The sequence below is a fragment of the Dasypus novemcinctus genome, chromosome 17, assembly GCF_030445035.2.
Source record: "Dasypus novemcinctus isolate mDasNov1 chromosome 17, mDasNov1.1.hap2, whole genome shotgun sequence".
Classification (NCBI taxonomy): domain Eukaryota; kingdom Metazoa; phylum Chordata; class Mammalia; order Cingulata; family Dasypodidae; genus Dasypus; species Dasypus novemcinctus.
Genome location: NC_080689.1, coordinates 99,604,136 through 99,620,583, shown reverse-complemented (window position 1 = coordinate 99,620,583; position 16,448 = coordinate 99,604,136).

The following is a 16,448-nucleotide window of genomic DNA, read 5'->3' as shown; positions in this document are numbered from 1 at the left end:
GCCTTATGTATCTAGATACTGCTGATCCTTGGATTCTTTGCTTTTCTCTTATGTGGCAATACACATGATGATGTCATCTGTTTTCTCTTCCAGGTTCTGTAGACTTCTAGCATGTTGCTCTACCCATGGTTTTCTCTGTCTGAATTTTGTTGTGCTCCAGAAATTCATATTAAGGTCCACTCTGTTCAGCTAGTCACACCTTAACAGAAACACCTACAAAATACCCTATTTACATTGAGTTCATACTCATAGGAATTGGACTAACATGAACATTTTCCAGCTGGGGACATAATTAATTCTACCACAACCAACATTGCATCTTTCAGATAAACCAAACTTAATAGTAATTACTTATTTTTTATTAATTTCATTTCATAGTTTTCAATTTAATTAATAAAAAGAATGAAATAAAATTTTCTTTTTTTTTTACTCAGTTTGTTGGATTATGCTAGCTCTCTGAAATGATTTGGAAGTATAACCACTTCTTCTATACTCCAGAATAATTTACATAAGAATGCAGTTATTTTCTCTGAACTTTTAGTAAAATATGTTGAAAAGACTGTCTCTATCCCATATATTCCTTATTGGGGCAACTTAATTATGGATTTCTTTTTAATAGCTCTAAGATTATTTATGTTTTCTATTTATTCTGATATGAAGTTTGATAATTTTTATTTATTAGAATATGATAATTTTATTGAGGCTTTCAAACATATTTTAATAAAATTCTCCTTAATATTCAACAATTATCTTTTTTTTCTTTATTTATTTAAATTTCTCTCCCCTCCCCCCACCGTGTCTGCTCTCTGTGTCCATTCACTATGCATTCTTCTGTGTCCGCTTGTGTTCTTGTCAGTGGCACCAGGAATCTGTATCTCTTTGTTGTATCATCTTGCTGCATCAGCTCTATCTGTGTGCTGCACCACTCCTGGGCAGGCTGCACTTTTTTCATGCAGGGCAATTCTCCTTATGGGGTACACTCCTTTCACATGTAGCCACATGTCCCCCTATGCGGGGGACACACCTGCATGGCAGGGCACTCCTTGCACACATCAGCACTGCGTGGGCCAGCTCACCACATGGGTCAGGAGGCTGTGGGTTTGAACCCTGAACCTCCCATGTGGTAGGCAGACACTTTATCCATTGAGCCAAATTTGTTTCCCTCAACTATTATCTGTTAACTGCCATCTGGAAATAGAACTATTTATTTTGTCTTTATTTCTCCAGGTGTCCTGTGATCACCACCATGTGAATAACCCACACAAACTCACCAGTATTAAGATACACACTGTCCAGTTACCTCCTCACTCTACCCAATAGCCTTCCAATTTCCAGACAAAATCCAGACCAAAAAATAAAATAAAATAAAATAAGTGACCCCGGCTGAAATCAGTGAAAGAACCTGCTGAGCCAAGCCTAAATAAGAAGGGTCAAATAATGTATTTTTTCCCTAAGTTGCTATATTTGAGGGTAATTCCCTAGCAAATCATAACTAACTACTAATATTTGAGCACTAGAACTATAAAAATATCAGTGAAAATTTGGCTTAGATGTATTAATAACAGAATTATACAGTAAAAATTTATCTTAAATGGACTGGATGTTGCTGCAGCAGAAGGCAGCAGAGGGGTAGAGCAGGGAGTGTCCAGGGCCTGCTGAGTACGTGCAGCAGACTCTAGACTCAGAGGTCTGGTGGGTGTTGGGGTCAGTAGGCTGGTGGAGGTGGGAAGGCTCTGTGTTTGGAGGAGATACCTGAATGGCTCCTGGGCCCGGCACTGGGGAAGGGATGGTACATGAGTAGCTGCGATTGAGACAGGGGTAGCCAGGTCCTGGGTGTGTTTTCTCCTTCCTGGGTTTCATTCACCTGGCCTCAGTGCTGTGGAATAGACAATGAGCCTTCCTCATTGCTTCCCTGAGAGGAGGGAGGTGCAAAGCAACACCCCTTCCCAGGGCAAAATTAGTCAAACTTATGGGCGAATCGCAGGGTTGCAACCAGTCCCCTCCCCCATCCATCCTTTCCCCCATGAGCCCAGTGGTTGGACAGTTTCCTAAGAGGGCTCCCATTTTTCTCCTGTGGGTTGTAGCCCTGATCCTAGTCCACAAGGCACTGAGCCCAGTGAAGGCTTCCTGGTTGATCTGGATGCCAGTCCTTTGCTCCACCTTTGACCTGCTACATGACCTAGGGCAAGTTACTTCACCACCCTGAGCCTCTGTTTTCAATAAAATGTAGGCTAATAATAGTCCTCCTGGCCTCCTTGTGTGGTTGTGAGGACTGATTGCATTAATAATGGAAGTAAAACAGCAGGTATCTTGCCTAATGTAAGGGCCCAGTAAATATTAACTGTAATTGCTGGGAATGGTGAGTGAAGCCTTTCATCATCCTTACATCCTCAATTTCCCCATTTATATAACCCAGGTGGGTGCCCTGGGACATCTGTCAAAAGCAGAACCCCAAGGATCTGGTTACATCACTGATTTTGGAGTCAGACAAATTTCTCCCTTTTGTCAAAGGAAAAATGGCACCAGACAGTGTTCAATAGTTTGGCCTCAAAAGCATCAAGAAGCTTTCTATCATCATCTTGTCCCTTGGTGTCCCAAGGATCCACAGCAGCTTCTGCCTTTCCTCATAGATGCAGAAAATGATAAAAAGTGAGGTGAAGTTATTTGTTTCCCCAAAGTAGGGGAGTGAAGTGGTGATGGTGTAGACATTAAGAGATGTTCAATTATTTGTGTATGAAAAGGCCAGAACTCATAATAATTTTGGGAAGGAAAAAAGGAATTTATTTATGGCTGGTCAGACTTGAGGCTTTCTGTTCAAAACCTGAGCCCTGAACAAGATTTTCAAGTTCCTTTCATACAGAGGAAGAGTTAAACGGTCTTTTATTTCAGTGCTCAATAAGTTTGAATTAACATATATCTCCCACATCCTGGATAAGTTTTTAGCATGGACTTTATACATTCTAGGTAAGCTTTTAGCACATTTGATTTGCATTTTTATTTAAAATTTATAGAGTTTGCATTGCTAAACTGTTTTTCTGGGACTGGAGTTGTTGTCATGGTTACCAAGGGCCGGGCTCAGTTCTCACTGTCTCACATGCACAGCTCAGGACACATACAGCTCAGGTTATCTACGAAGAGATGAACAGCCCCCCATCCACAGCCTACATCAGTGACAAAGGGAGGACAATTTGTTCAGTCATTCTGGTTCCAAAGCTCAGAAGTTTTGGTAAATGACAGCACAGATTCTGGGTCTCCAGTACGTGGGTTTAAATCCAAGTTCTAATACTCATTAGCTGTGTGACCTTGGAGAAGATACTTCTGCCTTCCTGGGATTCTTCATGTGCAAAATCATAAAGTGCTCTAACTTAACATAAGGCTTAAATAATGGTTTATGACAGTGATCAGTACGGGGCCAGCATGGCCTGACCATTGGCTGCTGGGCTTATCTTACATGTGGAAGCTCACAAAGATGCATGTAAGGAACCTAGTGTAGTTTGTGTCCCAGACTGCACCATCAGGACATCCTTAGTCACACTTTGTTCTTATTCTCTTTACTACAGCATACTCATTCTTCTAAATGACAGAAAAGGGGGAGGCACAGATACATGGAGGGAATGGAGGTGCCATTCCTTTTGGCAGACAAAGTCACTGTGGTTGAGAGAAGCAGAGTGGCTGACCTTAGGTTGGGGGCACCACTGGGTTTCAAACCCAAATCACCCCAACTTTGTAGCCATTACATTACTTCCCTGCACTAGAAATTGTCCTTGTCTCAGCATCTGGAATCACTCATTTTTCCCAGTTCACTTGTGGAAGTCATGTGATTCTTGGTCATCAGCTCAGTGTCACATGTTTACATGTCCCAGGCCACATGCTTTTGGGGACACCTCCTTCCTTAGTAGGCGGTCTCACCACAGGCAAGTCACTCTCACTCTTTAGGGCTCATTTTCAAAATTTGTCAACTGTATTATTAGTTAAAATTGCAATGGAAGCATTTCCATGTTATCCAGATTGGAATTCCTACAAGTGTTGTCCTGAGATCCTGTCATAACTGAAAGGGAAACTCATCATGTTCAGTTGATGAGGCACAGCCAATGAAGAAGGATGTCCTAGATTCCTTGCAGCACTCACCCAATAAGTTTGCACCAAGCTTGACTTCAAGATGGAAAAGTACATCTACAGAAGGAAAAGTAATGGCTTTTACCTTATAAATCTGCAGAGGACCTAAAAGAACCCTCGACCTGAAGCTTGAGCTCTTGTCACTATTGTAAAAGCAGCTGGTGTCAATATTGGGTCCTCCAGGAACACCAGGCAAATGGCTTTGCTGAATTTGCTGCTGCCCCTTGAGCTCCTCCTGTTGCCATACACTTTGATCCTGGAACTATCATTGAATAGATCAAAACAGCCTCCAGGGAGCCTCCAGGGAGCCTCATTCACTGGTGGTGACCCATCACAGAGCTGACTACATACCCCTCAGGAAGATAACTTGTTCTCACTTGCTGCCCGTTGCTCCAGGTGACACAAATTCTCTTCTATGTGGATAATACTCCTCCCTGCCACAGAAAGGGAGCCTACTCCAAGTGAGATGGAGGGGGTGTTGGTCCATGAAGTTCTGAACATACTTTGGCACCATCTACCCTCAGCATCCTTGGGAAACATTTCTGATCTTACTCTGCATAGCTAGAGAGGAGAAGTCAATGCCTGGCTTCAAAGCTTAAAAACACAGGCTGACACTTTTGTAAGGGACTATACTAATGCAATTGTGACTTTAAGTTAAAGCCAATAGTCATTTACCATTCAGAAAATCCTAGGATCCTTAAGAATTTTGCTAAGTCTATCCTGCCAGCACTATCTAAATGGAACAAAGCCTGGATGACATCACATCTGTTTACAGCATGGTTGACTAAGTATTTTAAGCACCCTGTTGAGAACTGCTGCTCAGAAAAAAAGATTCCTTTCAAAATACAACTGCACATTGAAATTTGAAATGCACTCATAACCCAAGAGCTCTGATTGATATGTACAATGATAAGAATGTTGTTTTTCTGCCTGATAACATAAAAAACATTTTACAGCCCATGGATCAAGGAGCCATTTTGATTTTTAAGTCTTATTGTAAAATATATATTTTGTATGTCATAGAGACATACAAATGCCATAGAGAATGCCATAGAGAATGATTTGTCTGATGAATCTAGACAAAGTCAATTGAAAACCTTCTAGAAAGAATTTACCACTCTAGATGCCATTAAGAACATTCACGATTCATAGGAGCAGGTAAAATATCAAATTAACATGATTTTGGAAGAACTTGATTCCAAGCCTCATGGATGACTTTGAGGCATTCACAATTTCAATGAAGGAAGTAACTAGATGTGGTAGAAATAGCAAAAGAACTAGAATTAGAAGTGAAGCCCAAAATTGTGACTGAATTGCTTCAATATCATGGTAAAATTTTAATTTGCTTCTTAAGCATGAACTAAGAAAGTGTTTTCTTGAGATGAAATTGATTAGTGAAGATGTTGTGAAATGACAAGTGATTTAGAATATTACATCAACTTATTTGATAATGCAGGGGCAGGGTTTGAGTGGGTTGACTCAATTCTGAGAGAAATTCTACCCTGGGTGAAATACTATCAAAGAGCATTCTATGTTATCATGAAATCTTTTCTGAAAGGAAGAGTCAATCAGTTGGGAATTTCATTTTTTTTCTTATTTTAAGAAATTTCCACAGCCATCCCAACCTTCAGCAACCACTAGTATGGTCAGTCAGCAGCTACCAACATTGAGGCAAGACCCTCCACCAGCAAAAAAATATTATGACTTGCTGGAGGCTTGGATGATGGTTAGTATTTTTTAACAGAAATAATATTTTAAAATTAATATAGTACATTTTTATACATGCTATTGCACACTTAATAGACTATAATACAGTGTGAACATTAATTTTACATGCACTGAGAAACCAAAAGGTTTGTGTGATTCACTTTGTTGTGATAGTCAGTTTATTGTGGTGGCCTAGAACCCAATCTGCAATATCGCTGAGGTACATCTGTTCGCAGTTCAGTCATGTTAATTACATTCCCAGTGTTGTGCTGCCATCACCCCCATCCCTTACTAGAATTTTTCTATCATCCCAACAGAAATTCTGGCCAAATAAGCATTAACTTCCCATTTCCCCAACCCACTCTTTTCCTGGTACCCTGTATTCTAATTTTTTACTGTGTCTATTCCTGTGAATGTGCATATTCTTTCATATAAGTGAGGCCATATAATATTAAAAATTTATCTTAAACAATCACATAAAAACACCATATTATAATCACAGTGAGAAATAAATAAGGAACACAAGTAAATTATAAAATTCTGTACATATATTTAAGAACAAAAATTGCTATTTGAAATAAAAACAAATAACATTCCACATGGCAATGAAAGAAAAAGAAAAAGCACAAGGTGCATAGAGAACTTGAAGGATATAAAAATTAAAGCACAGTAATTCAGAAAAATATGTATGATATTAATTTTATATAAAAATTAAGTAAACTTTGTTCATAAAATTATGTTTGCAGGAAGCAGATGTGGCTCAAGTGATAGAGCTTCCACCTACCATATGGAAGGACCTGGGTTTGACCCCTGGGGCCTCCTGGTGAAGAAGACGAAGAGAAAGCATGCCTACACAGCAAACCAGTGCCCACACAAGTGCCCATGTGGTGAGCCAGTGCCCAAAAGAGTGCCTGTGTGAGAGCCCGCATGGTGAACCAGTGCTCCAAGCAAGTGAGTCATGCAGCAAGATGATGACACATTAAAATAAAAGAGACAATGAGAGAGTCAAGGTGAAGTGCAGCAGAAACCAGGAACTGAGGTGGTGCAATTGACAGGGAACCTCTCACCCCATCAGAGGTCTCCAAGATTGAATCCTGGTGAATCCTAGAGGAGAGAAAATGAGAAGAGAAGACAACACAGCAAAAAACAGCAGGCTGGGAGGAGGGGAAGGGGGAAAATAAATAAATCTTTAAAAAATATATATATATACATACATATATGTATGTATGTATGTATTTTTAACTTCCTGTGAAGATGGCAGAGTAGGGAAATCCAGGACTCTGTTCTTCCACTGAAACATCTACTAAATAGGGAGGAACTGTCTCAAACAAATATTTTGAAAACTGGGAGGCTAAAAGGACAAAGAACAGAATCCAGGGAAGAGCTGGAGGAAGAGGCTGATAAACTAATGTAAAGCATGGTAAAAATTTCTCTTCCATTGGTGACTACTGGCACAAAACCCCCTTCCATTGGCAGGTTACCACAGGGTACAATCTCTAGCTAGTTCACTGGTGTTAGCAAGGCATATAAAAATCCTTTTTCCTAATAACAAGGGCAGGCACAGTCATTCACTGATCATGGCATTTGATTAGGATCTCTGTGGACCCAGCTTTGAAAGCAGTTATTATTTCAACCCAGCCAGGATGACAGAAGCTACAGTCATGTGTCAATCCTCCCCAGAGAGGAACAGACATAGTAGAGATATGCAAAAGCAGTGCTTCCTCAGGGCTGTGAGGAGAGAGTTAGCTGAAAGATTGCTTTTGCTGGGCAGGCCAGAAAACTCAGATTTGGGGAGCCATTGGAGAAGCTTTTGGTACACTCCCCTGACCCCCTCTCCAGGGTATGTTGGAGCCAGTCTGTGCCTTATTCTTGAGTCCATGATTCTGTTTTGCCTGGGAAAGACTGACTTGGGAAAGTCCTCTCTGGGCTGACCTTTCTCAGATTTGCCATTTAGGCAAATGCAGCTTGAAGCAAACAATCTGAGACAAAGGAATGCTGGTGTCAACACCCAGGAGAAGGTGCTATATCTCCTGAGAAACCAAAGGGTACAATGTAACTCATATATACAGGGGAACTCCAAAACAATTAACAAGCAAAATCCCAGGAGAAGACAGAGGGTCAGAATGACTGAAAACAAAGCACAGTGCAACCCACTTTGGTAGGTCCTTCCTGAATGGAGTGCTAAAACTCAAGTAAACCTGTCTGCTCCCCAGCTGGTTACAAAGCCAACAAACAGATATCTCTGTGAACAAATTCCAGCATTAGCATTTTAAAATATTAAAATAAACAATGTGCAACAAGATTACAAAATAAATAAAGTGATCAGAAATGATGGCCCATCCCAGGGAAGAGGGAAGAAAATCCAGAAAATATGAATGAAGATGAGAATGCAGACATACCAAAGAAAGCCTCAAAAATTATCTTAAAAAATGCTCAAGGAGATCATAAAAAATACAGGTGATAACCTAAGGATATCAGGAAAACAACTAATGAGAAGTATGAGTGTCTAAGTAAATAAATATAAAATTTTAAAAAGCAGCAAACACAGCTATGGAGTAGAAGATGCCAAGAACTCGAAATGAAAAATGCCCAGGAGTGTTTCATGAGCAGTTTGGAGCTGGAAGAAGAAAGAATCAGTGAACTTGAAGACAAGATACCTGAAATGAGTCAGGTTAAAAAGCAGAAGGAATAAAGAAATCTTAAAAGCAATAATAGCCTATGATACCTCTGAGACACCATCAAACACACTAATATACTTATAGAAGTCCCAGAAAGAGAAGAAAAGGAGAAAGGGGCAGAAGGAATAGTCAAAGAAATAATATCAAAGAACTTCCCAAACTTAGCAAAAAACATGAATTGCACAACAAAAGAGCTCAAAAAATACCAAACAAGGAAAACATTTAAAAAAACACACCCTTTCACATATTAAGCACACTACTGAATACAAAGGACAAAAAGAGAGTTCTGAAAGTAGCAAGAGAAAAGCAAAGTGTTGCATACCAATTAAATTAGTGACAATTTCTCAGCAGAAACAATGGAGTCAAGAAGACAATGGGTTGTAATACTTCAAGTGCTGAAAGAAAACAACAGCCAGCCCAGAAAGTGATATTTGGCAAGACTCTCCTTCAAAAGTGAGAGAGAGATTAAAACAGATAAACAAAAGTTGAGGGAGTTCATCACCACTATACATACCCCACAAGCAACTGCTAAGGTGAGTTCTTCAAGGAAATTTCACTAGACAGTAGTTCAAAATGGCATAAAGAAATAAACCTCTGTGGTAAAGATAACAATTTGTTTGATTATAAATACCAGTATTATTATATTTATTATTTCATATATCACTTCACTTATTTCCTATAGGAGCTAAAATGTAAATCATAAAAAAGTTATGTTAAATCTTTATTTTTAGACATTCTGTGTACAGAGATATATGTGGTAAAAAGTTCAAAAATGTGGGGAGACAGAGAGGTATTGGAAAAGCTTATGTGTATGTTACAAAAATAAAGCTCATATCAAACCAAAAATGATTATTATATATGTAGAATGTTAATTAGAACCCAATAGTAAACACAAGAAAAGCAGAGGAAAAATATATCCAGATTAAAAAGAGAAGGTATGCAATATCATACAATTCCAAAAATCAAATATTAACTATAGTCCAAATATTACATAGTTATTATTAATATTTTGGTGGTACTTTTTTATAATTTGTAAAAAATGTCTCACAACAATGCAAGGTGTTGATGATTGAGTGATGTGATGGAGCCTTCTATTTTGTTATGTATGGTTGCTCACAAATTTTACTATATTCATTGTTTATATACATGTATGAATGATATACTTCAATAACATTTTAAATAAAATTTCAAGTAAATTTATAGGTATATATGAATGAAAGTAAGGTATAAAAATGGTATGACTTACAAAGCCTAAAGACAAAAATGAAGAAAAAAGTCCCGTATTATCAGTAGTGATTAAAATCTCCTTTCAAAAGGCAGAGATTGGCAAAAGCAATAGAGAAAGCACAATCCAACTATGTACTGTCTGAAAGAGACTCTCATTAATTAAAATATACAGGGAGTTGTGGAAAGGTGGTGAATAATGATTAACAGGCAGAGCTGAATGCTCTCACATAAACAATAAGGGATAAACCAAAAGCTTTCCAAGGGAACTCCTTTAGGGATCAGCAGACCAGGATAGTGCTACACAACACCTGGAGGGTGAGGGACAGATAGACAAAGAAGCACAAATAAAAAATGTTATTTACCAAGCCCCCATGGTGGCCAGGAAGGACTCCCCTCCCCCACCCCCAAGATATTAAGTTAGGGTAAAACCCCTGGCTCACTTCAGCTTACTGAGAGGGAAATAGACAGTTTCATCCCTGTCAACTGTTTCAAGAGAAAAGGAAGGGGAGGTTGCTTCTAATTAATAAATTCAGACAGCAAACCTGATTTGAATCTCCAATCTGCAGATTCAACACAGAACACAGGAAAGCAGAGATTGAAACACCTCCATGGAAAGGTGGGCTGATAAATGCTGTCTGCTAGTTGGTCTGGAAATTGCATGGACAAAGACTGTTCAAGCTCTCCGTATCCAACTCCTGTGATAAAATCTGCACCCCACTAGTGAGTCCCTAGTCCAATTTTAAAAACTTAGGCCAGACAATTTTAAAGACTTAAAATAATTTTAAACAAATAACAAGGAAGAACAAAAAAAAATACACAAGACAGAGAAATTGGCCATTTGAGTAAACTCACCAATATATTAAAATGTTTAGACATCAGCAAAAAATTACAAGCTGTACTAGGAAACAGGAAGAGAAGGCCCAGGCAGAAGAATAAACCACATATCCTAAAGAGATACAGGATTTAAGACAATCAGAGATAACCACACAACTCTCCTAAATCACTTCAAAGAGTTTAAAGGAAATGTGACTAAATAAAGGATATTAAGAAGATAGTGGAAGTGCATGAAGAACAAGTTGAAAGCCTGCAAAGAAAAGTAATAGACTTTAAGGGAATGGAAGATATGATGGATGAGATAAAAAGACATTAGAGGCACATAAAAGGAGATTTGAATTGCTTAAAGACAGAATTACTAATTTCAAAAACTGAACAACTGAATTGGAAAAGACAGGAGAACAGAAAGAGAAGAAAATGGAAAAAAAAATGGAACAGTCACAGGGAATTGAATGACAAGATGAAATGCACAAATATTCACATTATTGGTATCCCAGAAGCAGAAAAGAATGAAAAAAAGGCAGAAGGAATATCTGAGGAAGTAATGACTGAAAACTTCCCAACTCTTATGAAGGGCATACATATCAATATTCAAGGACAACACACTCCAAATAGAATAACGCTGCACAGACCAATTATGAAACAGATAATATTCAGAATGACAAATATCAGAGATAAAGAGAAGATTCTGAAAGCAACAAGAGAAAAGCAAGCAAGGCACCACATACAAGGGAAACCTGATAAGATTAAGTGCTGACCTCTCATCATTAACCATGGAGGAGAGAAGAAAGTGATATGATGTATTTAACTTACTGAATGAGAAAAATCACCAACCAAGAATTCTGTACCCAGCAAAGATGCCCTTCAAAAATGAGGGAGAGTTCAAAGTCTTCACAGACAAACAAAACATGATAGAATATGTTACCAGATTCATAAGAGATAATAAAGGTGCACTGCAGCCTGAAATGAAAAAAAGGGGGAAGGAGTGCAAGAGATTTGGAGACAAGTTTAAAAATGAAGATTATTAGGATGGATAATAAGGATAGAAGATATACAATAGGCCAATTTAACAATAGAGAACCAAAGCACCAAATGGATGAAGTAAGGAATGCCAGAGTGGGGCAAGATGCTATCCAAGTGCATGCACCCTTGTCCTCTCTCCTGCAAAAAAAAAAAAAAAAAACAGCTGAGTGGGGACAGAATCCTGCCCAAGTGAGCAGTTTTAGGAACCCACAAAGCAGGAGTTTCTGGATATCAATCTGGAGAGAATGTGACAAAAGGAGTGTTTCCTCAAGGTAAAACAGTGGGTTTCTGACCCTAGAGCCAGAAGCTGTGGGAAGGCAAAGCCCTTCCCCTAAGATTGATAGCCACAGTATTCCCTGAACACTGCCAGTTACATGGCAGCATTCCCAAGCCCCATGTTCCCCAGACACATGATCCCTGAACCCGTGTTCCCTGAACCTCACATTGCCCAAACCCCTCATTCCCCAAAACCCATGTTACCAAACCCACATTCCCCAAACCTTCATTCCCCAAGCCCATGTTCTTCAAGTCCTTGTTCCCTGAACCCAGCACTCCCTGAACACTGCATTCCCCTAGCCCTCCAGTCTCAGACAAACTCTGAGAGTGGGAGAATTTTGTTGAAGAGTGCAGAGAGGCCTGAGGAGTGTGGGTTCAATTGTCTGGTCCCCCCTTTTGTCAAGTTTGGAGGAGCATGCCAGCTGGCTTGGGGAGAGCCTAGGAAGAGAGGAGAGGTGAATCTGCTGAGAGAGCCCAGTATACCCAAATGCTCTGGGATAGGGAAACTTGGTTTGGGAGAAGGTGGAGTGAGAAAATGAACTAGTCCTGCATAGCAAACCTAAGATGTATGTAGGTGGCTAAGAGCATATTCAGGGTGCTTAGGAAGGTATGAGAGCTCTCTCAAAGAAACTAAGAGTCATTATTTTCTGTGGTGAGTTGGTTTACCAGGATCCCATTTGAATCTCTGAGGGGAGCTCTCACATGGCCCTTCTGTTGCCCTGGGAGAGAGAGAAGTGAGGAAGGGAGAAAGGGGGGAGGATAAACTCCTAAGTAGTTTATTCAATTGCAGAGAGGATTCCTTGCTTGAGGCCTTGTCTGGTCTTTTTTGTTGGTGTGTTTTCTTGTCTTTCATTCTTCTTGAACCCCCCATGGCCTTTTTTTCTTTTTTTTTCCTTTTTTTCTTTAGTTTTTCTTTTTTTCTATTAGGTGCTGCAGGTAGTGCTTCTTATTTGCTGTACTTCCTCATCCTCAATTTCCTCTCTTCTGTGTGTACTGATTTTGACTACACAGGCTATACCCTTTTCTTTACCTCTTTCTAGCTTCTATCATAAATTGGTGCTCTTACATTCACACCTCTTTCTTTTTTTTTTTTTTAAAGATTGATTTATTTATTTAATCCCTCCCCTCCCCCGGTTGTCTGTTCTCTGTGTCTATTTGCTGCGTCTTGTTTCTTTGTCCCTTTCTGTTGTCGTCAGTGGCACAGGAAGTATGGGCGTGGCCATTCCTGGGCAGGCTGCACTTTCTTTAGTGCTGGGCGGCTCTCCTTACTGGTGCATTCCTTGTGCGTGGGGCTCCCCTATGCGGGGGACAACCTGCATGGCACGGCACTCCTTGAGTGCATCAGCACTGTGCATGGGCCAGCTCCACATGGGTCAAGGAGGCCCGGGGTTTGAACTGTGGACCTCCCATGTGGTAGACAGATGCCCTAACCACTGGGCCAAGTCCATTTCCCACACCTCTCTTTCTTTAGCCCACAAATTTTTAAATTTTTAATTTCTAACACCTCTATTATGTTTTCTATCCTTTATTCACTCTTTAGGTTAATGTTTTTTCTTTTCTCTTTCCCTCTCTTCTGACAACAGTGGCCTTTTAATTCATACTATATTCTTCCCCTTATTCAGTTTACCATCACATTGTACATACTCCATTTTTTTTACTGTTATAACTCTACACAGCTTACATGAGTTTAATATATATTATCCTATATCTCACATAGTACTTCTGCCAAAATTTACTATCAATACTATTATTATACTTCTTCTTTTCTTACCCCCTTTGCTTTCTCTGGCCCTAATATTTTTCTTCTAGGGAACTTAGACAACAGCAAGGAAAGAGAGTAAGAACAAAGTGTCAAAGAGAAGACTTAACACATACACACATACAAACTGCATAAAGCCTGAAACTAGACAGAGAAGCTAATCAACTGAATAAACCCATCAAAATAAAATGATGACCAGACAGCAACAAAAAAATTACAAACCACACCAATAATCAGGAAAACATAGCCCAATCCATGAACAAACTAAAAACCAGGAAGAGGAGCAGAACATTGAACAATTAATCAAAGCTCTCAAAATATGTTCCATGGACCAATTTAATGAAGGAAGAATTAAGGATATTAAGAAAATACTTGGAGAGCATACACAAGAAGTTGTAAACATACTCAAAAAGATAACAGATATGATAGTGATGAATGGCAAAATCCAAGAAATCAAATATACACTCTCCTAGCAAATGTTGGCAGATTTGAAGAGGCAGAGGAAAGAATTAGTGATGTGGAAGACAGTACTTCTGAAATCACACAGTAGAATTCATTGAAAAAGTCCAGCAGGACTTAGGGACTTGAATGACAACACAAAATGCATAAACATATGCATTCTAGGCATCCCAGAAGCAGAAGAGAAGGGAAAGGGGACACAAGGGGTGTCAGAGGAAATAATGACTGAAAACTTCCCAGGGATGGATATACATGCCCAGGAAGCACAACACAACCCAAACAGCAGAAATCCCAGCAGGCCAACCCCAAGACATATACTTGTCAAATTATCCAACACTCAAGACAAACAGAAAATACTAAAGACAGCAAGAGAAAAGAGAACCATTACATAAAAGGGAAGCTCGATAAGATCAAGTGCCGATTTATCATCTGAAACAATGGAGGCAAGAAGGCAATGGTATGACATAGTCAAGGTACTAAAAGAAAAAAAAATTCCAACAAAGAATACTCTATCCAACAAAGCTGGCATTCAAAAATGATGATGAGTTCAAAATACTCACAGATAAACAGAAACTAAGAGAGTATGCCAATAAGCAAACAGACATTCAAGAAATATTGAAGGGAGTAGGCAGGAGTAAAGGAAAAAAACAGGAGAGACAGAGTTGGAAGAGAGTTTAAGAACAACGAAAAAGACTAAAAGAGAAATAAAAGCATATGGCATATGCAAATCAAAGGAAAATATGGCTAATGTAATTCCTTGAGAGTAATAACACTGATTGTCAGTGGATTAAACTCACCTGTTAAGAGTCACAGATTGGAAGAATGGATAAGGAAATATGACCCATCTATTGCTGTATACAAAAAACGCATCTTAGACCCAGGGATTCAGAAGTTGAAAGTGGATGGCTGAAAAACAATTTTGTAGGCAAACAATAATCAAAAAAAGGTGGAGTAACTTTATTAATATCAGACAAAATAGACTTTAAATGCAAAACTATTGTGAGACACAAAGATGGACACTACAAATTAGCAAAAGGGGTAATCTTTCAAGAAGAATGTACAATCATAAATACTGACCCTCCTAACCAGGTGTCTTCAAATATGTGAGGCAAGCACTGGAAAAATTAAGAAATAGATGCCCCTACAATTATCATGGGGAACTTTAATACACCACTATCATCACTGGACAGAACATCTCAACAGAGAATCAAAAAAGAAGGAAAGACTTTGAAAAACATAGTAGAGGAGCTGGATAAAAATAGACATATACAGAACATTACACCCAATACAGCAGAATACACATTCTTCTCAAGGGCACATGGATCATTCTCCAAGATAGACCACATGCAAGGCCACAGAGAAAGTCTCAATGAAATCAGAAAGATTGAAATCATACCCAATAATTTCTCTGACCACAGTGGAGACCTATATTAATCACCAAGACAAGGAAATGAAACAACTCACACTTAGACAAACAGTGGGTCAAGGAGGAAATCTAAAAAGAAATTGCTATCTACCTTGAAGCTACTCGAAAATGACACCATACATCAAATGCAGCAAAAACTCTACTGAGGGAAATTCATAGTCATAAATTCATACATCAAAAAAGAAGAAAGATCTAAAATTGAAGACCTAACTGTACATTTGGAGGATTTAGTAAAAAAAAACAAAAACAAAAACAAAAAAAACCAACAAACTAACCCCAAAGGAAGAAAAAAGAAAGAAATAACAAAGATCAGAGCACAACTACATGAAATAGAAAATATGACAGTGCTAAAAAATAAACAAAACAAAGAGATGGTTCTTTAGAAAACCAATAAAATTGACAGACACTTAGCTAGACTAACAAAGGAAAAAGGAGAGAAGATGCAAATACACAAAATAAGAAATGAGAAAGTGGATATCTACACTAACCCCACAGAAATAAAGACTATCATAAGAGGATACTTTGAAAAACTATATGCCAAAAATAAGGATAATTTAGAGGAAATGCACAAATTCCTAAATATATAAGCAGCCTACATTGACAAGAGAAGAAATTGATGATCTCAACAAACCAATCACAAGTAAAGTGATTGAATCAGTTATTAAAAACCTCCCAACTAAGAACAACACTGGGACTAATAGCTACACAGGTGAATTCTACCAAACCTTCCAGAAAGAACTGACACCAGTCTTACTCAATCTCCTTTAAAAAACAGAAATAGAAGGAACATTGCTTAACTCATTCTATGATGCCAACATTACCCTAATACCAAAGCCAAACAAAGACACCACAAGGAAAATTAAAGACCAATGTCTCTAATGAACCTAGATGTGAAAATCCTCAACAAAATACTTGCTAATCATGTTCAACAACACATTAAATG